Here is a 23,787-nt window from a genome sequence, read left to right on the forward strand (position 1 = left end):
TTTAGCTGTCAAAGCTAAGGCAAATCACTGAACGGAGCAAATCAGCTCTTGCTGGCTGGGCAGAGATTTAGTGAACTCTTTCCCTGCTGTATCAGGTTCCCAGTATCTGCCAGCATCACTGGGTAGATGAAATCTTACCTGTAATATAACTCCTATTTGAAGGCAACTAGCTCACCACAGTTAGTGGCCGCTTCTCTTCAAGAATCTTTCCTCTACAGGGAACCTGAACCCATTTATCCAAGTACATCTTCATAGTGTTTTATTAAATGGGGATGACTGCTTGCTAACTAATTGATTTATCTAAATTGGGAGATAGCAGGAAGAAGTGACCCTCGTTTGGTGATGAATTGATTTATCTAAATTGGGGCATCGCAGAGAGAAGCGAGTCACCAAATCTTATTTGTTGCTGGAGTCAGAGATTATCATCTGTACAGCTATGAGATGGATGGACGGATGCTGCCCGATGGAAATGAAAGCTCATGCTGCAGCACCCTTAGGTCGTAAGCTGTCAGGTACCCGTGCCTCAAAACGATGACCCAGTAGCCAGTCAGTAATAAAACCTCAATTAGGCTCAGGAACACGGGGACTGCGGTGGTGAAGTGCCTTAATTTAAGTCTCTGGAGAGCTAAGGTGATTAAATACTTTATAATCAGTTGACTGCCCAAGGTTGATGGCAGAGCACTCCGTAGCTGTTGAGCTGAAATGTAATGAAATCTGTCTTGGGGTCACAATTAGACGCGGCCACAAATAACGATACTCTCTGGCATCTGTGGGACAGGGCTGCTCCAGGCATCTGGGTCACAGGAGCAACGTGAGGAGCTGGGGCTCACTGCAGCCACACCGGTGTAAAAAAATGCAAAACACTCTGCAAGGTGCCTGCATGCAGAGCCCTGCGTGGAACAGATGAGTAGTGCGTGATGTTTAGGACTGCTCTGCCTAGGATTGGGGTGGTTGCACGATTCCTGGCTGGTGGAGATGCTGCTGGAGGCTTGCTGGTGCTCCTGAATGCACAGCAGCCCAGCATCTTGGAGCTGGCACCGAATGAGTTTGTGCAGGCTGCAGGGGACCTGCATCCAGCTGCTGCCTCGTCAGAGGGGAGCTGTAAACCCTGCAGAGCTGCCTCTGCTCCCAGGGAACGCTGCAACCACTGCCGTGAGCTTGCACTTGGTATGGGAGCACCAGGGCAGGCTGGGTGTTTAATAGCTGTCAGTACCAGAACTTTAACTATAAATCACAAAGTAATTGATTTCGGGGTGTTAATGAAATGTAGATTTATGGCGAGGTGCAGTTATGCCTAAGATGCACAGTTAATAGCACTGGCTCTGCACAAAACCTAAATTGGCTTTGTGTTTCCATTATGCAACAGGGTAGCATAAGCCCATAAATTTATATTCATATAGATTGCTTGGCTCTTAATCACGAGTCTAGCTTTATGGAAGTTTGTGCGCCTCTGTACTTAAGCACAGTTTTTGGATTTGGAAACCTGGTCAGAGCTCTGGCTCTTGTCCACCTTTTGTTCCTGAACCTTCCCCATGGAGTGTGACAAAACTGGCCAAGAGGAGATAACGTTACCTGATCAAACCTTTGTGGGGTTCTGGATATGAAGAGGATTAGGACTAAGTGAAATCCTATCTGGCCAGCTCCTCAGTGGGTTACAGAGGGGACAGGGTGCTTGTTGGGTCTAGCACATGCAGTTGCCTCCCTGCTCCTCAATAACTGCTCCAAGCATCCTGTTGCTCTTTGCAGTTTTGAAGTGACCTGAACTGCTTCCCAGGGGGAACGGTGACAGCAGCAGCAGTCTCGGGAGCATGAGTGGAAGTAATGAAGCAGTAATTAGCCATTAATAAAATGTGGTGAAACTTATAATTTTAATAACTGCTGCACTGGCCTAGAGGTTTGATGCTGAAATGTAGCAGTCCCTTGAAAATCTACAACTCTGAAGCTTAATTATGATAATTTCCCTTAGACACCATCTGCTCTTAGAGCCAACTTGAGTATTTATTTTTTTCCCCTGAAGTCAGCTGAGCTGTTAAGGACTCCACTTCTGTGGCTTTTCATAGCAGAGCTTAAATTGAAGCCAGGATTAGGGTATTGGGGGGCTGAGGTGGCCTCTGGTTTATCATGCAGGGGCTGGGGGGTGAGGTTTTGCTAAGTAGCCAGCAGGCTCTGAGAGGTGTTGGGGTATGGAAGGAACCGGGAATGCCATGGCCAGAACTTCTTGCATGGAAAATACAAAGTCACCCTTCTGGCCTGACTAATGTTGGGTTACTGGCATCAGGCAAGCTCGGGGGCCAACAACCCCATTCTGGGGAAGAGGGACGGTCCCAAAGCAGCGGTGATGCACGGTAGCAGAGCCCCTTGCTCCTCACATCTGTTGTTTTGCTTTGCTTTACCAGTCGGATGCTGTTTTATGCCTTGCTGAGCACGGTAAGGGCAGTTCAGGTCGGAAGCCAAATCAGATCACCGTTCCCTTATCTCTTAAAGATGAGCCCGAAGATTGGTCAGATCGTGAAAACAAACAGCCAAACAACCCCTGGCTTCCCCAAATCCCTCATGTCATTGCTGATGGCAGGATTGAGGAGCCAGTCAGCCAGGAGGGTCGGATTAAGCTGAATTCTTTTTTTTTTTCCCCTCTCAGCTCTAGAAATGCCCGACGGACTTGAACAGAGCAAAACACTTTTCAAGCAGCAAAGGTGAGAAAATGGGACAGGGGAATTGGAAGTGCAATTTTAGACGTCATTCAGCTCCTCTGAAGGGCTGTGTTAAGGATTCAATTTTGTCTTGTGTAAATCAGCTTTAATTAATAGAGCAGATGCACCAACAATGCATCTGGAAATGAAATGGAGGGGAAAGAAAAGAGGCAGCTGGTGCTACTAGATGTAAATATTTGCTTTTTGGGAAGTGAAGCTCTGCTGCAGAAGCTTCAGAGACTCCGTTTCAATTTGAGGAGCCTTTCTTTTGCCTGTGGAAATATGTGGAGCAGAAAAAAATCAGCTGAGCCATAATGCTTTGTTTGATCCTAGTGCATGCGATGTAAGAAGCACACATTTTCTTGGAGCGGGGCCAGCACATGCAGTCTGGGCTCCTACCGAAACACTGAGGCCTAGCCCCGTGTTGGTGTATGGGGCTAGGCCTCAGTATTTCAGTAGGAGCCCAGACTGCATGTGCTGGCCCCGCATTAATTTCTGCAGAGCTGTCTGTACCAAGAAGCTTTCCCCTGGCCTCTGCAATACAGTCTTAATCAAGATGCTAATTATTGGCCCCCTCGAGCAGGGCAGGGTGCGGTGACGTTGACTAAATCGGGCCTTGCTGGCAAACCAAGTGGAAGAGGTGCATGCATCTGAAAGCCTCTGAGGAGGCTTGGAGGCGTGGATGTGGACTCTGAGCATGTGAAACTGAAGGTTTTAGGGGGGAAAATGGGCAAGATATGAAGCAGGGCTTTGTATGCTTGGATGGGACCCTCCACAGGTCTGCTGTGATGTTTTCGAGTCTGCTTGAAGCGCAGAAGGGTTGTGTGCCAAATTTTTCTCACTTCGTTTCAATCCCAGGCTTTTCCTCAGATCCCTGGATGCTCGTATTATGATGTGAAGAGCTTTTGTTCTTTTTTTGGTTATTGCCTATAACTGCTGAGGACTTGAAACGCAAGCCTAAAAGTGGAGAATTCTGAAGCAAATAAAGACGTAAACAAAACAAAAAAAGCAAGCGCACAAAAAAGTGGGGGAAAAAAACAACTTCTAAACCAAGCTAAAACTGGAAAGCAGCAGAGTCCAACCTGGGAATGGCCGTGACAGAGGCAGACGAGAAGGAAAGGTTGATCCAGAGCAGGGTTTTGTGCTTCGTGCACCAGACAGGGGATGGGAAGGAGCTGCCCTAGGTAGGGAAGGCGATAGCCCAGGCACTACTAATGCTTATGGCAAGCTCTCCGAAGAGAAGACTGCCTGTCTTGCTCTGCATTTCTGTTTAGAGTAGCGTGTCTGGATTCCTTGCACCCAGCCTTGTAAGCATCTATAATGTAGAGAATGCTCAAATGTGTTGTGCTTGCATTGTTACAGTAATGCCTCGCTATCTGTTGCTTCCTTTTAGGGCTCTGCTGCCAGTTATTTGATGCCCTGCTCTGGTTCCTGCTGTCATTGTCCTGTTTTCCATCCTTCATCCTTAATTGACCTTGAGCAGCAGGCATCTTGAAGGTGAGGGTGAGAACGTAATGAATCAGAGGAGGCAGTGGTGAAGGATTTGTCGGGTGCTCAGCCTCGCAGGTGAAGCAGCTGAGATCTTTCAGAACAGCGATCTCTCTTCCAAGATGGATCAGGCAGAGTTGCCCAGACACCACGAAGCTTGATTTTGTGTTATAAAGGGATCTTCAGCTCTAAACCTCAGGCGAGGAAGCAGTCATTTCTTGGTATCTGAAAAGCAGTCCATCTCCATTACTTCTGTCATTACCAGATGTTGAACTGGCAGCCTGCAGCTCCAGTGGTCCTGCTTCTGGCTCTTCATCCTCCAGGTCATGTACGCTGTCCCTGTGTGTTTAGACTGTGTGCATTTTTGAAGTCTGGGCACATTCCTCTCTGTCCCAGTGATTCCTATTCAGAAAAATCGAATTAATCACAGTCACGCTTTCAAGATCACATCCTCGGCAGGTGTCCTGGTTTCAGTTAGGACAGAGTTAATTTTCCTCCTAGTAGCTGGTAGGGTGCTATGGTTTGGATGAGAAGAGTGCTGATAACACACCGATGTTTTTAATTGTTGTAATCTCATCCTAATCCAAAACATAGCTAGTAGGAGGAAAATTAACTCTGTCCTAACTGAAACCAGAACAGCAGGTAATGGGATATGCCTGAAACTGTTATTTGACTTTTTTTTTTCCAGAGCCACTGTTAGAGTTAAATGAATTAAAAATGCTTGAACAGCAACGAGTCCATGAAAATACTGCAAAGCTATTTACTACAAATGCACTACAGCATTGCCCCAAACTGCAGAAGCTACCATGTAGAAAAGCAGTTAAAATAATTCTTTGCTGTTGAGGATTTCCGGAAACTAAATGGAGGAAGAGTTCTGCTTCTGACTCTAATTCCCTCAGGACCCCCTGTAGCCAAGCTCAGTCTCTATTCCTGGGGTGCTCCTTTCTAGTCCTGGCCTTGTGACAAGAGTTGGTCCACTTGGTGTTATTGCCACTCAATTAAGTAGTTTATGGCAAAAACTAGATGTCTGCATCCAAGGTTGTCTTGATAATGTAGTTCCTGCTTATTCTGAGGCAGGGATGTTTCTGTTATGCTGTTATAGTTGCTGTTGCAGGGTCTTGTACCCGACTGAGTTTCCAGTGCAATCAGCTCAGGAAATCAGTGATACCCTCTACCACTTACCTGTTTGTGCACCTGAGTGGGACATCTTGCATCATAAACCTGGGATCAGTTTTAGCCACGCAGTCCTTGCACAAGGTACTATTACACTGACAGCTAGAACACCTAGTCAGCAATGCAAAAAGAAAAAAAAAAAAAAAAAAAAGGCAGGACATTGATTTTTTGACCCAGGAAATCTGTTCCCAGCATGATTTGGCCACAAGCACTAGGATCCAGGTGAAGTGCAGGTCCCTGATCTGCTGTAATGAGCTGGCTGGAAAGCTGTTGTATAAAATCACACCCTTTCTTGCTAAGAAATGGGAGATTTTTGCTTATTTAAAAACTGACAGTTAACTTCTAGGCGCTGGAAGTATGAGTTGGGGATTGGACACCGACTGTGCTGGCGTGGTACAGACATCTAGTTCTGGACTGTCAGGGCGCAGCTGGCTTCAGGAAGGGTGTGGGGTAAGGAGGACAGTCTAGGCATAAAAGCAGAAATTTGAGTGGCTAAGGATCCTGAGGTCCTTTGAGTTTGGTACTCAAGCACAATGAAAATGTGTTCAGGCTCAGTGGACTGAGTGAGGGGCTATGGCAGGTAGGATGAGGTTGTGCCTAGAGAAAGAGCTCGTGGCTCCCTGTTCAGTGCAGTCTGGAGCATTTTTTATTCATTAACAGTAAATTGTACAGGAATTTGGTGTGGCAAAGGGAAGTGTGAGAGCACAGGGCAGAGGGCATGAAAGACCATGCTGGCCTGTGGAAGAAGACTGACTGAAGGTTTTGTCAAGGACTGGACTTGCCAGCTTCCCACCAAGCTTTAAGATGCATCTCTCAGCTCCGTTTAGATGGAGCTCTGCTTCAGAGCTGCACTTGAAAACCTCATGGAGAATGAGCCCGCAGGGGGGACCGTAATTGCCATGTGTTGTGGCCATAATGATACGGGGGAAAGAACAGGGGCAGCTGTAGGGAACAAATGAGATGTTACGCCTGACTCCCAGATCTCATTTTTCTGGGTGTTAGGTCTGTCCTGGAAGGCAGGAGGCGGGCTGGGAACCTGGCTCTCCTCAGCTGTGTGCATGCCCTCTTTTCATCCCAGCACAGCAGCGAGATGCCTGTCAGAAGGCAGGAGCAAGAAGAGGGATTGGGGCCAAGCTCTCTGCTAGCAGAACCACCCTAAACTCTGCCTCTGCACCAAAGGGTAACTTCCTTCCAGGGCTGGGGGCTGAGCAAATGTTCCCCGTGTAGGGGAAATGACTTGTTCTGTCTCCCGCTACCCTTTAAGGGGTCAAACTGATGGATATGGGATCAATGCACAAAAGGTGAGTTGTGTGGAGTTATTTTCAAAACGTAAGTGACCCCGAAACCAGAGCAGAGGAGAAAGGTCGGAGTGGCTGAGCTTTGGATTTAGCTCCTGCTGTGGCTCTCCAACAGGACCATGAGCAATTGCCCATCCTACTGTACGTGGCCATGAGCTGCACAGCCTGCTCTAACACCTGTCAGAGCCAGGAGCAGTGAGCCTGTTGGATCAGGTGAGCGTTCTTCTTTTTTCCAGGTTCACTGGATGGAAAACGATTGTGTCCCTTCCTCACCCTGCCATCAGCTGTGACAGTCTCCGTATCCTTTACCTCTGGGCAGCAAAATGGGATGTTTGCCTTGTTACATGCGGTTTCCTTTAGGGCAAACAAAATACCAAGTAATTTTTTAAATGAATGTTAATTTTCATTCTGACTTCACGCAGTCTGGGCTCTCAAATCCTGACTGCTCTCCCCAGCCGTCCATCACCGACTCTCATGTTTTGATGGCTCTTGTCTCAAACAGTTGGGTAAAAAGACCTTGGTTATTTTCTTTCCTTTTTCCCCTCTGAGAAGTGTCTCATTTACTTTTTGCAGCTGTCCTGACTCTCTCCCCCTATCATTACTGTGAAGCAATGTGGCAATTACGGAGCTGGCCACCCCCGGGAGGAGGTGTGCTCCGCTGGCTTTCAAAGAGTTTGCAGCACTGTACTTTGTGCTCAGCTCCAAAGCTCTTCTGTTCTCCCTGTGAAATGGGGTTTAATGCTCCGCCGTTCCGAGTACGGTAGCATCTGTACAGATACAAAATGTCTGGATCATGGATTGGTTTCAGGAAGCTTCGATTCTTCATTTCCTTTGCAATTTATATTGTCCCACGCTTCCCCTTCCCTCTTCATTCCCCTCAGAGGACAGCTGTGGTCTTAACCGAGTATCTCAGGTGGTGTAAAAGCATCGATGGCTTTGGCGTTGAAGTACCACGTGAGGACAGAGGAAACAGATATTAGGCAGTGCCAGAGGGGGATGCCCCTCCAGAAGGGATGGAGACGCTCAGGTCTTGTTGGTGTCAGCCCGTGGCAATGTCCTGGCTTGGTGGAACCATTTCACAGCTGCCTGTCCTCCCCTGGCTCTGCTGGGTGCCCTGGCCCGAATCTGGAGCTGTTTGGTTCCTGCAGGCCAGCTGGCTGTTGTGGCCATCGAGGTGGTCAGGCAGCAGGGGCTGGGCTAATGAGAAAGGAAGGCTTTGGGGTCCAGCACTGACCCTGCTGAAGCCACGTACATCAGTAATTCAGACCCCAATCCTATTGCTAGGGCTCAGCCACACCTGGTGGTTTTTGTTGAAGACAAATGGGGTGTTTGGTAGTTTGCCTAAACCTGTGGGCAACCTCAGTGCCGTTTCTTTGGTAGCTTGTGGGAAGTATTTGGGGCTTTGTGTAAGGTGGTATAAAGCGATCCCACGCAGCTGGAGGCCAGAGGGAAGGGTATTTTAGGGCTTTGAAGATCTCTGCTCCAGTGACAGCTGTCTTGCTGCTGCCGTGGTCAGGCTTGTTTCTTCACTTGTTTTGGAACCACTGAACAACAAAATCTCCTTTCGTTCCCTTTGCTCTGAGGTGGGAGAATGAAGTCTTAAGCCCTAGTAGAATTAATTAGTGTTTTGTCAGTCTCTTTCCCTGACGTGGGCTGGGTGCAGGCCCCAGAAGCACAGGGTTTGGAGCACGGACTGGATGAGTTGGGAGGATTTTTGCCATCAGGGCCAGGCTGCAAAGGCAGCAGCAGGTAGGGGAGGGAGATGCTGGTCCTTGTGGTGGGCTGACCTCTCTTTTTGAGGGCCAGCTGCTAACAAGCTGCTTTCTGCTGGCAGGGCTGAGGGCCCATCAGTCTCCTTCCTCAGAGGTGAGCCCACAGGAGTCCCTTGCTTCGGGCTTCGCTGCATAGCTGTGTTAGAGCCTGACAGCACTTGACGTTTCCCAGACAATGCTTAAATCTGCCAATTGGCAGTACTTAACGCTCTCCTTCTGGCCTTCCAGCAGCGGTGCCTCTAAACTTTTGTTTTCCCTTCAAGGAACGGTTAGCAAAAGCTTCTGCATTTTGTCACTTGCCAAATGCCACCAGTGAAGCTGGGCTCTTGTTGCTTTGGGCATTTACAGTTGCGTTTAATTAGGACATGTGCTTGTCTGGCCAGGGGCTGATGGACAGCTCGAGTGACAAAGACCAGGAGAAAAATAGAGGCTTTACTGTGTAGCTACTTGAAGGAATATTTCTTTAGTCCAGTTGTCTTTGGACGTGTCCTTCGGGAGGGGGATAGCAGGCCTCAGAATTGAGCTTTCTTGACCAGCTTTTTAAGATCTGAGCTCTTAAGGGTTAAAATACATTTGTCCATAGGAATCAATATATGGGGATTTCGTAGTGCTCTAGGTTGAACAGACAAAGGAGTTGGCCTGCATTTAGCGAACTCCCTCGCTGTGAATAACTCAGCCAGCCCCGCGCCTCACCTGGAGACACCTGAGGCTTGTTTGGTATTCACCACAGAGACTTCAGGCTGGGACAGAGTTATTGCTTTACCCACCAGAAGGCAGGAGGCACTCTCAAGTAGCTTCTCTTGATGGAGACCTGAGACCTCTGCCTTTCAGTCCTGGACTTCAGACAGCGGCTTTCACAGATCCCATCTCTCATCTCAGGAGGGTACAGCTTTGCTTTGCCAAGGCTTGGTGGCTGAGGACATCCTCAACTGTAGATCCGTAGGAGACAAACCCCTCTAGCAAGCCATATTCTATCAAGATACCTATCAAGATACCAGGCAGCCTTAACAGTTAGACCCCTGGCTGTACGAACAGGCAGGCAGCAGCTCTGGCTTTGCCTTGGCTGGGCAGTGGATGCCTGCAAGCAAGCTCCCTGCAAGCAAGAATCTTCTGAGTGGCTGAGCTGAGATCTCCAGGTTCCTAATCAGAGCAAAGGCTGTCCCTGCCAAATCAGAGTTGGGCTCCTGATTGCATCCTGATAGAAAAGATTACTCATTCAATGGAAAATAGAGCTACTATTTTATTGAGGGTTTCGGCATATGTTAGCTGAGCAAATCTTGGCACTCAGGCTGTGCTGTGGCTCTGCTTCTCGGAGCCCGTGAGCTGGCCTGGCTCAGGAATGTTACTTGCTTTCTGCTTTTCCTCCTCTGTGTGGCTTGGGCACTACAGGAACCCTTTCCCTTCTTTCCATTTCAGCAGCCCATTGACCATATGCTCCATCGGGTTGTCTGGTACTCTGGCCTCTGTGTCTTGGCTGAAACCCTCTGTTTTGTACCAGCAACTGTCTTTCTGGATGCCGATCCGTGCCTTGCTGTGTTTGTGTGCAGCTGATAGACCAGGAGATGATGGTGCAGAAGCCAGTGCTGTTGTTAACCCCCTGCTGCCACTGCGAGGAGCTCTGGGTGGTTCCAAAAGGGCATACTTCTTGAGACCAGAACTTAAAATTCCTACAACGTAGGTAACCGTGACTGAGACTTGTGTTTGTCCTTTAGGTGCTATTGCCCTGAGGATCACATTTATTTCTTCCAGGAAAGAGAAAAAGGAGGAAACTCAACATACCAAAAAACAAGTCACACTTTTCTTCCTGACTTTGTTACAAGAGCCAGTTCGGGTTGAATCACTGACATGCTGAGCCTTCCTCCTCTCACCAGGAGAAGTCTGGAAATCTGTATCTTCATATTTCTTACTAAAAATGTCCTAGCACAGACGTTCACACTTCACTATAACATATCTACTAGGAGCGGTTACAAGTCTGCACCAATTTATTGCAGTCAACCATGCTTAAAGCGAGTGGTGCCTATTTACCTTGCAGTAGTGACAAGGCTGAATTGAGGATGCTTTGAAAAATCCTTGCTATCAGGGCTCAGATTTTTGATATCATTCTTGCTCCCCGTGTACAGTACTTGCCACAGGGATATCTAGACCAGCAGCATCTGCCTCCCCACACCAGGGAGCACAGAGCCACTGGTGTGGACAGTGGTGTGGACAGTGGTATGTGTACTGTACCTGGAGTGAGAATCAGCCTTTGTTCCAGACCCAGCCTCCCAAAAAGCTGCTTCCCTGTTTCCGTGGGGTTACTGGTCCATTGCACATTCTCTGGCGCTCATATGCACAAGGCAGATAACCTCAGTGCCTTTCAGCTACACACGGGCCTCCCTCTTTGGTAGGAAGCAGCTGGCGTTTTTATCTCGGCTGATGGTTCAACAGATGGCTGCTTCACAACAAAAAGCAACCCAAACAGGAGACTTTCTTCTCTTCGGTCACCCAAGGACTTTGAAGGTGTGTGCTGAGGTCGGCTCCCAGAGCAAGGGCTGCGGGATCACAGTGCAGAACATCTCTTGTCACAGCCAATGACAAACTTGTGTCTGGAAACTTTGAAGGCAAATACGGGCTTATGGGGCCTGGAAGGTGGGGAATCTCCAGGCTGGGAGATATTAAACACTGCTGGATCCATCCATGTGCAATCTGATTTATCTTTGAACATTGGCCCTCTTGTGAGCAGGGGATTGCACCAGAGACATCCAAAAGTCTCTTCCTCCTAAATTTTTCCATGGTTTTACCTGATCCAACTGATGATCATGCGCTCTGCTATGTGAGGAGCGAGGGAAAGGAAGAGAAACGAGCATTACAGAACATCTGGAAGTGCAGTGGTGTTCTTGTCTGCTGGAAGATCTGCTTTGGGAGCAGCTGCCAGCTGCCTCTTCTCTTCGAGATGAATTCGTTTTACTGGAAAGACGGCTGCTGCTGCTCTGAAGTGGCCAGATGGACTCGTACTGAAGACTTGGGGGAATTTGGGAAGGCGGGGAGCCCACACTGGCAGCAGCCCCTGCCCTGCTGGGGTGCTGAGCAGGGCTTTGGGAGGGGTGTGCTGGGGGTCAGTTCCTTGTGTTGCTTCTTCCAAAGAGCAGCTGTTTCAGGCTTACCTGAATTATCACCGTCATGAACAGAGCTTCCTTTGGGAATACATCCTCAGAGATGGCACTTGATATCTGACCCTTGTTTGCATTTCATGCCAGGTGTCTGAAATTTTGCCGTGGGCTCAAACGGACGGTTAAATCCAGGAGGAGAAGTGCGGGATTAGTTCCCAGGGAGACAGGATGTGTGCGAGTGTTTTATTCTCTCATAGCTTTCGCCGAAAACAAACAAGCTTTGTTGTGAGCCAGGAATAGCAGGACTAATGACGGGCACCTCTACAGGGTGATGTGCCTTCAGAGCTCTCTGCAAATGCCTGCCCATTTGTCTGCTCGTCGGGAGGGAGAGGGATGCTGCCTTCCCGACTGATTGCCTGTCCCTGACTGCCTTTCAGCTCGCTTTGCTAGCGAGACAGGAGAAAAAGGGCAGCCCTTCTGTGGCTTGTGAAGAGATGCAGCCCAGCAAGCTGGAAAGCCTGGAGGGGCTGCTCCAGGGCCCTCCCTTGGGTTCAGGATTGGGGAAGGACAAAACAAAAACAAAACAAAACACTTCCAAACAGACTTGGGAGTGTTTGTCTCCTAGTCATAGAACTAAAGCTAAGTCACCCATCTGTGCTCAGCCCCACAAGTTGTGGCTGTGAGATCTTAGCATCCAGCTCTCAATTCAGAAAGGGGGAGCAGCAGCTGGGCAGGGTTAAAAGAAGACATCTGCCTTGGGGCTGTGCTAAAGGAAAACCGTAGACCTTTATTTCTCACTAAGTTCAGCTGATGGATGCTTCAAGAAGGTCTTGGTGCTTGGTATAATTTTAATTTGCCCTGCTTTTTTTTTTTTTTTTTTTCTTTTGAGGTGGAGGGTGCTGTTTTGGGCTGAAGACACCAGCTGGACACTCGGTGCCCTTCCTTCGCCCTTTTCTGCAAGGTCTGTGGGTTGGTGATGGGGGCAGGCAGCTGCCCCTGCTTGCAGACGTGCTGGGCATCTCACCCCACAGCAGAGGTGGAGTGTGACACCTTGTGTCCTCTGCAGGACAGGAACCTGCTCGTGGGCAATTAATGCCGATACCTAAAACGCGGACCTTAATTTTCTTGCACATTATGATGGGCATCTCAGTTCTGTCTAAAAAGCCGATTTTTTTTTCCTCTAAGGACTGCAGCAAGCACATGTTTTAATGCGCTGATATAGCCAGCAGGCTTGAAGGATGCGGGTTAGATAAGGTGTCCCATACTTTGGGCTCCAATCCAGTCAGCCTGGTGAAAGGCCTTTTGTACGAAGAAAGCTTATTCTCTTTGTTACGGAAGACACTGAGCTGCTCAGGCCTGACAAAAGGAGAAGCTAGATGAGCACTGCGGCATTCACAGAAATGTGGATGAGCTGTTTGTGAGCCCTTTGCCTTTTCTTAAATAACTAAGTACTGCAGGACTTGGCTTACAGGGAAAAATCGAGTCCCAGGGAGATCAGTCAGGTTGCCTGGTCCCTGTAATGAGATCAGTGCAAGTCTCACACCCGCTGTCATCCTTGGTCTGTCTTTGGTCATGCTGCTTTTGGCATGGGAGAGATTTTTATTTTTATTTTTTTCTATCTGCAGGAAAGAGGAAAAGGTTGTAGATTGGGTATGGAAATGGATATTTTTTCCTGCTGTGGGAGTTAGGGATGAAGTCCTTGGGTTGGTCTGGTGGAAGTGAAGGCCCCTGGGTGAGGAGGAGTTGTTTGGGCTGCTTGTTTTGGCTTCTCCCTGCTACGGGGGAATGATTGTGATTAATTGTAATTAAACTAATTGTTGTTAAGCCCATCTTAGGGATGTTTAACACTGATCTGGTAGAACCTGCTAACAGGTTCCTTTTTTCACCTCTGTCCTAGGTGAGTGGTGGCATTTTTAAGTGTGACTCAGGATGCCCAGAAACACCAAATTTCCAAGCCACGTACAACTTGGGAAGGCTTCAGCTCACCCCTTCTCGCAGGGACAGGAGCATTCCTGGCCGTACAGTCCTCGTGCATCTGTCCTGATGAATTTCCTCCTGACAAGAGGATCTCTTGTTTACCAAGACTTAATTTGCTGCTGCTGTTTATTGCCCACCTGAAGTCCTCCTGCTGGCCTTGTTGTCCTTCCAAGAGCAGCCAGTCATTCTCCCACTGCAGCGGGAAGAGGGATGGGGTCAGTGCTTGATGGCTGACAGCTCCTTTTTATGTTCCCATCTGTTCCCTCTTTTCCCTCGTAATGAGATCAGGTGCCGGAGTGCACTGAGAGGACTTCTCAATGTGAGAGGAAGTCACAAATGGGGCACTTAGGTCCTTGCTTTCATCTTTGGCGGTGAGAGGCTGCTCAAATCAAACCTGCACCCTCTTGAGCTGCTCCTAGAACAGACCCAGTAACGGGAAACCGAAGCTGTGTGGTGGGGCTGCCAGCTCTGCATCAGGTGAGGCCTGCAGTGCTGAGCTCTGCCTTGCAGAGCTGCAAACCTGGCTTTGACTATTTTGCCAGTTTTTTCACTTCTATTTTTTTCCTGGCTACTGTCTTGTCATCTATAACCCTGTCAGCTTTAACTAGTGTTATCTGTGGCTTGGCAGCTTCATTCTTTCAGGCCTTTGGTGCCCCCTGGGCAGACCCCTCCAGCTTTCTGACCAGCCTTTAGTGCCATGACAGGCTCCGACCTGCTCTGTGTTGAGGTTTTCCCCTCTGCTTTTGGGGCCGTATGTTTATTACAAAGCTGGCCTTTTATAGGTGGGAAGGTTTCTCTCAAGGACAACCTGCAGCAGGTGTTGGGGGCTGTTTTGGTTGCTGGCTGTGTCTTTATGGCTGTTCTTGTGATGTGTGAAGGATGGAAGGGATTTGAAGGAGAACCTAAGGAGCCTGTTAAACAACTCAGCTGGACCAGTCCGTGGAGAATAGAAAGTTTCCCCTCCACTCCTGCTGCCAAAATGTGATGTGCTGGGAGTCAGTGCGGGGACATTGCTCACATAAAAGCCATAGAGTCCGATAGTACCCCCAAATATCCACTTTTTAGGGATGTACTAGGTGCCCAAACAGTGCTTTGGATCCAGCCCAGGACAGCCTCCCTGTAGCTGCTTTTTACCAAAAGCTCCCAGCTCTTTTGGCTAAAGGCATCCAGATACAAATACAGTCAAATATTTGAGCAAAAGACCCTCCAGTGTCCCTTTTTAGGCAAAAGAGCAACTGCTTTGGGGTTTTGCTCGAGTTCAAACTCTGCTCCTGTGGCAGTCTGAAGGTGGCTAACGTATCCAGCCTGCGAAGGCAACTGCCTGGAGCAAATGAAGCCATGCTTAGCTTTTTGTTTGTTTTCCTTGGTGCTTGCTTTGCTTTGTAACTTGGCAGCAGAGCTGGCAGCTCGTGGTCGACGCGGTGCTTGCAACCAGCTCTTTCCTTCAGCGCTTCACAAGTGATTAATAAAACAGGCTGCTCCTTGCACATCGCTGCTTCTGAGCTCCTCGTGGTGCTTCGTAGCTGCTGTAACGCTGCCAGGTGCTCCTGTGGGCTCAGGCTGAAACGTGTCGCAGGCTGGGTTTGTCCTTTCTCTGTGTCCTGCTTACAACCGTATATTTTTCATCTTTCTCTCCCTTGCTTCAGGTAACAGAACCAGATGTTGGTGTTTGAAAATGCGCTGCAGGAGAGGAACTGGACCTGTGGATGGTGTACTTGCTGAGAGCCAAGGAGGCCTATTGCATGGACTCTGGGCCGGTCCTAACACAAATGAAGCTGCCAAGTGATGCTGGAAACCACAAGCTGTTGTAGGATAGGCAAGTGAGGGTTTTTTCCTCAGCCTGGAGGAGCTGCAGGGAGGAAGGACTGCCTCTGGCATTGAGCTGTGAGCCCTGGAGCTGACCATAGGAGCATCCTGCTGGGCCATGGGTGCTCAGGTGTTACCATGTGTGATGCCAAGCAGTACTCGAGCTCCTGGAGGCCGGTTTCCCTGTGGAGTTGCTGCCTGGTCTGGCCAAATCTCCTCCTGCCCCATTCCTGTTTAAGGAGCTGAGACTGACCCCTGCTCTGCCCTGGTAGCCACAAAAGACCATGAAATGAAGACTACAGTGTGGTGTGCAGCATATTTTCCCCGTGTATTTCAAGGATTTCGGGTGGTCTTTGCCTCACAGAGGTAACATGGGGCCAGGACAGCTGGGATTAAGGCATTCCTGGGGTTGTCACTATTATTGGACAGCCCTGTAATGGTGTAGGTGATAGCTCCCTGGACACCTGTCCCCTTTCTTTAGACTGAGATGTTATGTGAGTGCTTGGAGTCAAGCCTCCATCCAAAATCTGCCTATCATCCTGTGGCCTTGTCTCCTGAGAATGACAGCCTCAGTTATTGCCTCGCTACCCTCCATATCAGAGATTCCCCTTGAACTGTGATTAGCTTCTCGAGGCTTATATATTTTCTTGTGCATTTACCCACCACGACAGCTGGCTGGATTAAGTGGTTCCATAGCATTAAGGGAAGAAAAAGAAACAAAACACCTAGGAGGCATTACATTTGTGGGGGACACGGTCTTTGCTCTCTTCGAAAGAGCTGTGGAGAGAAAACAATTTATTTTTTTTCCAATTTGATGGCTGCACAGATAATGTCAGGGTCTCCAAAATGTATGGATTTGACATATTGTCATGTTGTCTTGGAGAAGAGAGCTCAGGTTTTGGAACTGGGACTGAAAGTAAGCAAAAAGTAAGGAAACAATAGATTCCCGTGATGGGAATAAAACAGGAGAAAAGCAAACCCAGGGCTGTGCACTGAGGTCTGTGCTACCAAGAAAATCAATGTTCTCTTGTACAACGTGGGATTGAACTGCTCAGAGGAAGGCAGGGGGAATGTGGCTAAAAGGAGTCAAGTTTTATTCTCCTTTTTTCTCAGAGGGGAAAAGAAATATGAATCCTGCTTGAACTGAAGAGCATTATTTGGGACGTCACGAAGTTGCAGTTGGGTAAGTGACCTCAGTGCTGTTATTCAGTAAGAAACACTTTGATGGCATCTAACATTGTTGTAGATGCTGCGGGGTTGATGGGGTTAGCACGGTAATGATGCCAGGAGAGGTACACTTCTGAGTGCCTGGTTCAAACCCACCTGGGGGCCCTGTTTTTGGTGTTCACATGGCAGGCAGTGCTGGTATCATTGGGCCTCTCAGCTCAGAGCCTGTGGCAGGGCTTCTGGGAGGGGCTGATGGCACTCTGCATCCTCCTAACACTGCAGCAAGGGAGAAGTTAATAATGCATTGTGCCTGCCCTGCTGTGTGCTTGTTTGTTTCTGCAGGAGGATAAGGGCGATGTAAACAGCATTTCCCAGGGGCCAAGGGAAGGATTTTCAGCCCTGTTCAGCAGCTGCCTGCACGGACCGAGTTATCTGCACCTCTAGGGGCAGTGATGTGAACCCTGTACTTCATCTGAGCTCATGGTCCTGAGCATCTGTGGATAAATTTCCCTTTCTGGTCTCTTTGAGAATGCAGGTCTCCTGCTATGGCTGCTTCATTTGGTGATGAGCTTGCAAGCCTCTTCTGGAACTGATAAGCCGTGTCCTGAGGAAGAATCCTGGAACAGACTCGGTCTCGTGTGCTTCAGTCCTGATGTGGGTGTGCTGCTCAGTCCTGCTGCTAGGTATGATGCTTTCCTGGTCATGATGCTCCAACAAAGCAAGGAGAGCTTGCTTGACCAGCACATCTCCACCATCCCTGGCCTGCACTTACTCCTGAGGCACTTGCTCCTCTTGCAGGAGCCCACCCAGATCCTTCCAGTCTCGATTCACCACCACCAAGGCTCTCCTGTGAGCCAGCTCTGGTAGCAGGGAGAGGATTTACATCTTGTGGGTGCACACTGTGTGTACGAGCAAAGTGTGTACCCCCAAATATTGATTTGATGTCCATTTCTGGTTAAAAAAGGCAGCTTGGCAGGGTTGTCTGCTGTCTGTAGAACCACGGTTATGGTGAAGAAGCTACAGGAGAAGCTGGCTGTGGCTTTCCTCTACTCAGCTGCCACCAACGGAGGACAGCCTGGCTGATGGTGTGCACCTGCAGTGACACTTCCCTGCTGTCCACTGTGCTGTCTGTTGAGAATGTGATGTATTCATTTCCCTCCAAGTCCCTGCCAGCTAGAAAAAGTAATAATCTGCAGTGTTTACCTTCCCTGTTCTCAGAAATTAAGCAGCTTTGGCAGAACGTATGTGTTTTGCAAAATGTTGGAGCCCCCCAAGGGTTTTGTGTGCAGAAGCTGAGAAAATTGAATAAAACAGTGCTTTGCACAGGGAGCATGCAGTCCTTTGGCTCCATCACCAGGGTCTCTGCAGCTCTCCTCTCACTGCATTGGCTTTCACCTGCTTCCTGTGAGGGCTTTGAGTGATTAAGGTCTTGACAAAGGGATTTGACTCCTCTTTGGGCTGGCTCCAGGGTTACCCAGCCCAGAGAGGTGCCCGAGCCAGGAGCAGGGCTGAGCCCCCTGGGTGCTGTGCTTCTCCAACCTGGTGCACCCCTACAAAATGGGGACCTCTTAAGTGCTGTAATCTGGAATTTCCCCAGGGATAAACAATGTCCTTGTGTGTCCTGGCATCGTTGTCCTACAGTAGATGGGTTTGGATATGTTCAGCCTCGTGTCTGAGGTCCAGTCTTGGCAGTAGCAGATGGAGTTTTATCTGGAATTGAGGTAAGTTATGTTGTGGAAATGCTCACCTGCTGCTCTTCATCCAGCAGGCTGGCTGGCGCACAGCTGGGTGAGTCTCTGCACATCTCTGCCTTGGTACCAAGGTGGTTCTGCTCCTGCTGTGGCTGCCTGCAGCCCTGGGAAGGTAGAATCTGGATGTGGGAAGAGGAGCCATGGAGAGGAAGGCTTTAGGGTTGAAGTCAGCACACAGGAAACTCTTAGCGTGGTTTATCCCTCCCCAGCATGTTTGAGCTCCCCTATCCCAGGCTTCTCCTGTGTTCTTAATTCTGGTTTAATTTGAGAAGAACTTGTCTAGAAAGAAAAAAAAAAAAGCTTAAACTTTTTTTTTTTTTTTTTTTGGTGAAATTATCAGGCATCCTTACTGTGGTGTCCACTGGGTAAAGTGGGTGTAAGCAAACTGACCTGCACCCACTGCTCTCTGGCTGATGGAAGGAAAACACCTACAGGTCACATCTGGGCACTGACCTCAGAGCCCTGCCGTTCCCTCTGCCTGTTAATGACTTGCTCATCTCCGTAGCAGCGCAGGGAACATGAAGGAAAGAGAAGTCAGCACATAGGTAAGGCAACTCTCGGGTCAAAGCACAGTGGGAGGATGAGCTCAGGTTGTTCCCCTGCTGAAGGCAGTACTGGGACAGGGTGCCTGCCTGGCCAGAGGGTGATTTGGTGCCCTATGTACCAGGGGTGACTTATTGCAAGGATTTGAATCTCTTTTGCTTGATACTTTGAAGAGACTTTAAGGAATGCCTGATTCTCAATGTGCATATATATGTTCCATAATTTTCCAGAATGACAGGTTACCTCTGCAACTGCTCCTGACTGTGATGAGAAAGTCCTGATATAAGATAGCTGCTGAAGACTGATAGGAGAAAATATCTGCTAGCCTGGGAACTTGTCTTGGGGACCAGAGGAGCATCCTTGAGGGGTGCAGCTGGCATCCTTCAAGTTGTAGTTGGGCACCTGAGAACCAAAGATGTCCTGAAGATACCAATGTTAAAGAACAAAACAAACATTTTTGTTCAAAGAAAAGCAATGAAAACTAAAACCACCGTCACCTATGAGGTGTCTCCGGAGGCTGGCTGAAGTTAATAGCACCTATTGGTTACCTATAGGTGTTGGTGTCCTATGCCCACTTAGGTCTCTGATGTAAAATTGTCCGATTTTTACCCCAAGTGGAGATTCTCAGAGAAACTTCCCATGGTGTTTGTGCTCCTCTTGTTTTCGTTTTCCTCCTCAATCAGGCTGCAGCTTTGCTGGAACATTGGGTTAACTCTGATGCTCCACACACCATGATGTGGATATGCTTTGAAGCGAGGCTGCTTTGGTCCTCTTCCTGGGGTGGTGGTTCTCTTGGGGATCAGTTTTAGACCCCTTTTAGGTTGATATGACCTAGACCCCCCTTATGGCATTGCTTTGAAGCATCTAGTGCTGGTGGTTTTATGATTGTGTATGTACATGATCTGTCATAAGCATAGTATTGGTAAGTATAACCTGTTATAAGCATAGTCCTGTTGAGTATAGGCTGTTGTAAATATATTTGCTTTTATGGTATTAATTGAGTAATCCATAAGTATTAATTCATAAGTATTTTAACTTATAAGTATTACTGATTTACTTACTAATTCATAAGTATTTTTCATTCCCCTAGTATTATTGATAAACTGGTATTGTAAGTTCAAGCCTATATTTGCTGCTATATTACTGATTTTGTCCTACCTCTAATTGCCTTTATTTCTAACTGCTGCTACTATTAATTAGTGCTATTCTTTTAATAGCTACCGTGTATATTTGCCTTATAATCACAGTATACTTGCTAATGGTGATTTGTGATCTGTAATAAAAACCAGCCTTCAGAAATAAAGCCTCTGTGCCTTTGTGTTAGGGAATCCTGCGAGCTCCCTGCTGTGATCCCTGCACACCTGTGGGCTGGGAAATCCCCACCTGGGGGCTGTGACATGGGGACATGAGGCACAGGCTGCCAGCTGCAGCGCATTAAAGGCTGTGGGCCTGCTCTGTTCCAGTTACTTAGGCAGAAGCCTTTTTGCCTGAGTGTTTAGGGAAGATGAATAGCTGATATGTTCTTTTAGATAATTATTTCGCACTTTGCAGTCCTGTGGCATTTGCCCAAGGCTTAGTTTGAGGCGTCTGGGACTGATTCCTGGCAAAATACTGGTGATGCTCACTACAAATGAGGAATTAATTTCTAGTTACCTAATCCGGGAATGCTCTCGCTTCCCGTTTTATGAATTCAGTTTTCCACTGTGGTCCTGTCAGCCACTGAATCAGTCCTTTCCTTAGCTGCAGGAGCATCTGTGGCTTGAAAAGGACATGAGGGGTTGAAGGAAAACTTGGGGAGCAGTGAACTCCCTTTAGCCCTGCATCTGACCCTGCACAAGTGCCCTGAGCAGAGGCGCTCAGGTGAAACGTGTTTGAGTGGACCACAGGGATGGAGCTCAGAGCCACCTGGAGCTCCTCAGTGACAGAGTATGGAACAAGCTGTGTTCAGTGATGAGTCTACATCTGTCTGAGGCTGCCCTTAAGGGAGGAGAGGGTTTATTACAGAGCTTCCCAGACGTGGGGCTGCTTCCCCAGGGGTGACGGGGCTGTGCTGTGCCAGGCTGGGTGCTGCAGGAGCCCGGCAGAGCAGGTGAGCTGGGGACCAGGCTGTGACAAGGCGCAGGAGGGGGCACCTCTGTGAACAGACAGTGCCTTTTGGGGGGCAGTGCTGGCAGCTGTTTGATTTTTTTTTTTTTAAGGGTATTTTAACATTCTCTGTTATCTGCACTTCCATCTGGTGCGTGGCTCTTTCCTCATCAGCCCTGTGTGGTGGCTGGTGACAGACCTGGGAGAAGCCCTGGGGTCTGCTGTGAGTTCCCCGATCACCGCTCAGTTTTAGGATAAACACAGGGACCTGGCTGTGCCGGGGGAACCTTCACTGTGAGCTTTTTGTGGTTATTATCTGCGTTCCCTGAGCCTTTGTTATTTGAGACAAGGTGCTGCTCACCACCAGTCCCTTGTGTCTGTTTCCTTAACAAATACCAGGGGGATAAGAGCAGGGAAGCATGGCTGGGTTACAGCAGGAGGAGAAGGAGCATCGGGCCTGTGCACGGGGTGGGTGCCGAGCGTCCCCACACCCAGCTGTGGCTCTTCTGCCTCCCACCCGCCACCATGTCCCGCAGCTGCGGCCTCGCTGCCATGTCCCCGCCGCTGTGGTGACGTGAGGCCTGCGGGGCGGCCCTGTTGCTTTGGGAACGAGGAGGGCAACAACAGCCCGGCAGCCACAGCGCTGTGTGGCGGGGACTGGTGTGTGAGTGCGTCCATGGAGAGAGGAGGGCGGTTGTGGGGGCTGTGAGCGGCCCCACAGCGGGGTGATGATGGCTGCGTGTCCCCGTCCCCTGTCCTAGATGAAACTGGGGGGCTTTTGGTGCAGGGATCTGGGGACTGGTGGGCTGGGGGGGGGGAGCACAACCCTGTGCAGTCCCATGGATCAGGAGGGGACATGGGTGCCTGTGGGGCTGTCAGCTGTGTTTGCCTCCTGTGGGATCTGTTCCCCTGCCAGGAAGCTGACTTTGGGGGTCAGATTGCCCCCGTGGAGTCAGATGAAGAGCAGGATTTGGGGATTTTTTGCTCCCCAAAAGTGAAGGATCCTAAACTTTTCCCTTTCTGCCCCTCTCTGAGCGTGCAGACCCGCAGCCAGGCTGGGGATGAGCTGTGGAGGGCAGTGGGGTGCCCAGCCTGGATCCCAGAGGTCCCCATGAGACCAAGGTGAGTCCTATGGGCCTCCGGATCCCTGGTTCTTGTGGGGGATGTCCTGGCCTTAATTCTTTGTAAATGGGGCATGAGAGAGCAAGCATAACCTGTAAAATGCTCTGAAGCATTTTGATGAAAAATGCAGCAGGTGGCATAGACCGGAGGGTTTTGTGGTCACCCCTTTCCTTGCATTTTTAAATCTGTAGGTGGTTTTCTAAGAGGAAATTCCTAGGTATATCTAGGGGAAAATACAAAGGCTTGGTGTCACCGTGATCCCAGCAGGGTGTGGATTGCTCTGAGTGGGTTCAGGAGCCTTGTGTCCCCTGTCCGAGGATGGGGATTGCTCTGTGAAGCCAAAGTATTTGAGGCTTGAGCCAGCCAAGGTGGGCTTTGGGGACTGAGGAAATTGCTCCTGCCTCTGCTTTTAGTTGGTTGCTTGTCTCCAGTTTGGTGTCTTTGAGGTGAATTTGTGCTTGAATTCATGTTTATGTTCTTCCAGAGATCAAAACTGCACTGCGAGAACTGGGTATATGAATATATACAGCTTTATTTCACAGAAGTTTCTGAAGACGGAGATTAAAACAGCTTGATTTGGGTGGAGGTTGGTAGGATTCGAGCACTTTGGGCAATTCAACCGAAGCCGGATCCCTCAGGGTCACTGCTGGTGAGGGCAGCTGGTCGGGATGCCAGCAGCATGCAGGCTGTGCTATGCGCTGCAGGGCTGCGGGCTGGTGCTGCAGCAGCTGAGAGCTGGTTCAGAGAGGGACACTGGGTCTTTCAGGGATGCTGGCAGCCTCCCTTGTTCCAGCTTGGGCTGTGCAGGTAGGTGGTGGATTAATTAATTAATGCACATCAGCAGAACTGTAGCTACTGTTCACATGCTGGAAGCCCTTGGGGAATGCAGAATTGTTTCCTTTCACTGGAGCTGTTGTAAGCTAGCGCGAGTCGCGTGTCCTAGCACTTCTAGGGTAAGAAATCACATGCGGATACAGCCTGATATTCATAGGAGTCTTTCTGTGATTTCCATGAACTTCGGATCAGGTCTTGACAGTAGCTAAACAGCGATACTGCTCAGCTGACTCTGGATTCAGTGTTGCAGAGAAAGCTCTGACCCCATGCGTGGCTGCTTGTTCCTGACCTGGGCATCCATTTCTAGCCCTTTGGTTTGTTTTTCCACCCCCAGATTGTCAGCTGCTTGGAAGCTCTGAGTTACAAACCAAAACAATGTTCCAGCTGCCAGGAAATAAGCAAACAGAGAGGAGGAGTTGATGCCAGTTGCAAAGTCAGAGTAGCAGGGCTCAAATGCTGGGAGAGGCAGCCAGGGAGGGCAAATAACACTAGAAGGACTTGATGCAGGAGCCACAGTTGCAAATTACAGCATGTGGGGCTGGGGAGCCTCCAGCAGACCCTTGGAGGAGAGTTTGGGCCACCTCAGTGCCAGCTGAGAGCTGGCTGAGCAAAGTACCAGGAAGGTGTATGCTAGACTCCTATTAATTATCTCGGCTGTGGTAGAGCTTTTGTAATAAATTGCAGGATGACAGCACTTAAGTGATAAAATATGGAGGGAGTGGAATATAAAGGTGGCAGGTGAGGCTTTCTGAGTAGTGAGACTTGATTTAGAAATCTCTGAACCACTTAGCGGTGAGCTGGACGGGCAAGAGATTAGTCCTGGAAACTCCTCTTTTCCTTTCCTGGCTTCCTTGAGATGCTGTTTATATGGTAATTATGGCTAAGCAGGTGATATCTAGGCAAGAAATGTGATCTCACTACTTAAGCCTGAGAGGGGCAAGATGATTTAGCTGAACAAAATTGTTCAATAGCATCCTGATGCTCAGTTTTAG

At 49.0% G+C, this 23,787-nt stretch overlaps 2 protein-coding genes across 4 annotated transcripts in view; both read left to right on the top strand.

The window, feature by feature from the left end:
* CMTR2 (cap methyltransferase 2) overlaps positions 1–18,972 on the top strand; it is a 30,536-nt gene extending 11,564 nt beyond the window's left edge. The window contains exons 2-7 of one of the 3 annotated variants that reach the window (XR_011812327.1): positions 2,639–2,693; positions 4,084–13,964; positions 15,134–15,303; positions 16,407–16,476; positions 16,996–17,143; positions 18,552–18,972. The gene's annotated coding sequence lies outside the window, so the exon portion shown is untranslated. Of the gene's footprint in view, positions 1–2,638; positions 2,694–4,083; positions 13,965–15,133; positions 15,660–16,406; positions 16,477–16,802; positions 16,956–16,995; positions 17,144–18,551 lie in introns of those variants that run through there. The other 2 variants (XR_005268845.2, XR_011812328.1) reach the window with 2 other exon arrangements.
* Positions 18,973–20,330: 1,358 nt separating this feature from the next.
* Positions 20,331–23,787, top strand: part of HYDIN (HYDIN axonemal central pair apparatus protein) — a 113,335-nt gene continuing 109,878 nt past the window's right edge. The window contains exon 1 of the mRNA XM_072043947.1: positions 20,331–20,843. The gene's annotated coding sequence lies outside the window, so the exon portion shown is untranslated. The remainder of the gene's footprint in view (positions 20,844–23,787) is intronic.

Source organism: Anas platyrhynchos, chromosome 12, assembly GCF_047663525.1.
Source record: "Anas platyrhynchos isolate ZD024472 breed Pekin duck chromosome 12, IASCAAS_PekinDuck_T2T, whole genome shotgun sequence".
Lineage (NCBI taxonomy): Eukaryota > Metazoa > Chordata > Aves > Anseriformes > Anatidae > Anas > Anas platyrhynchos.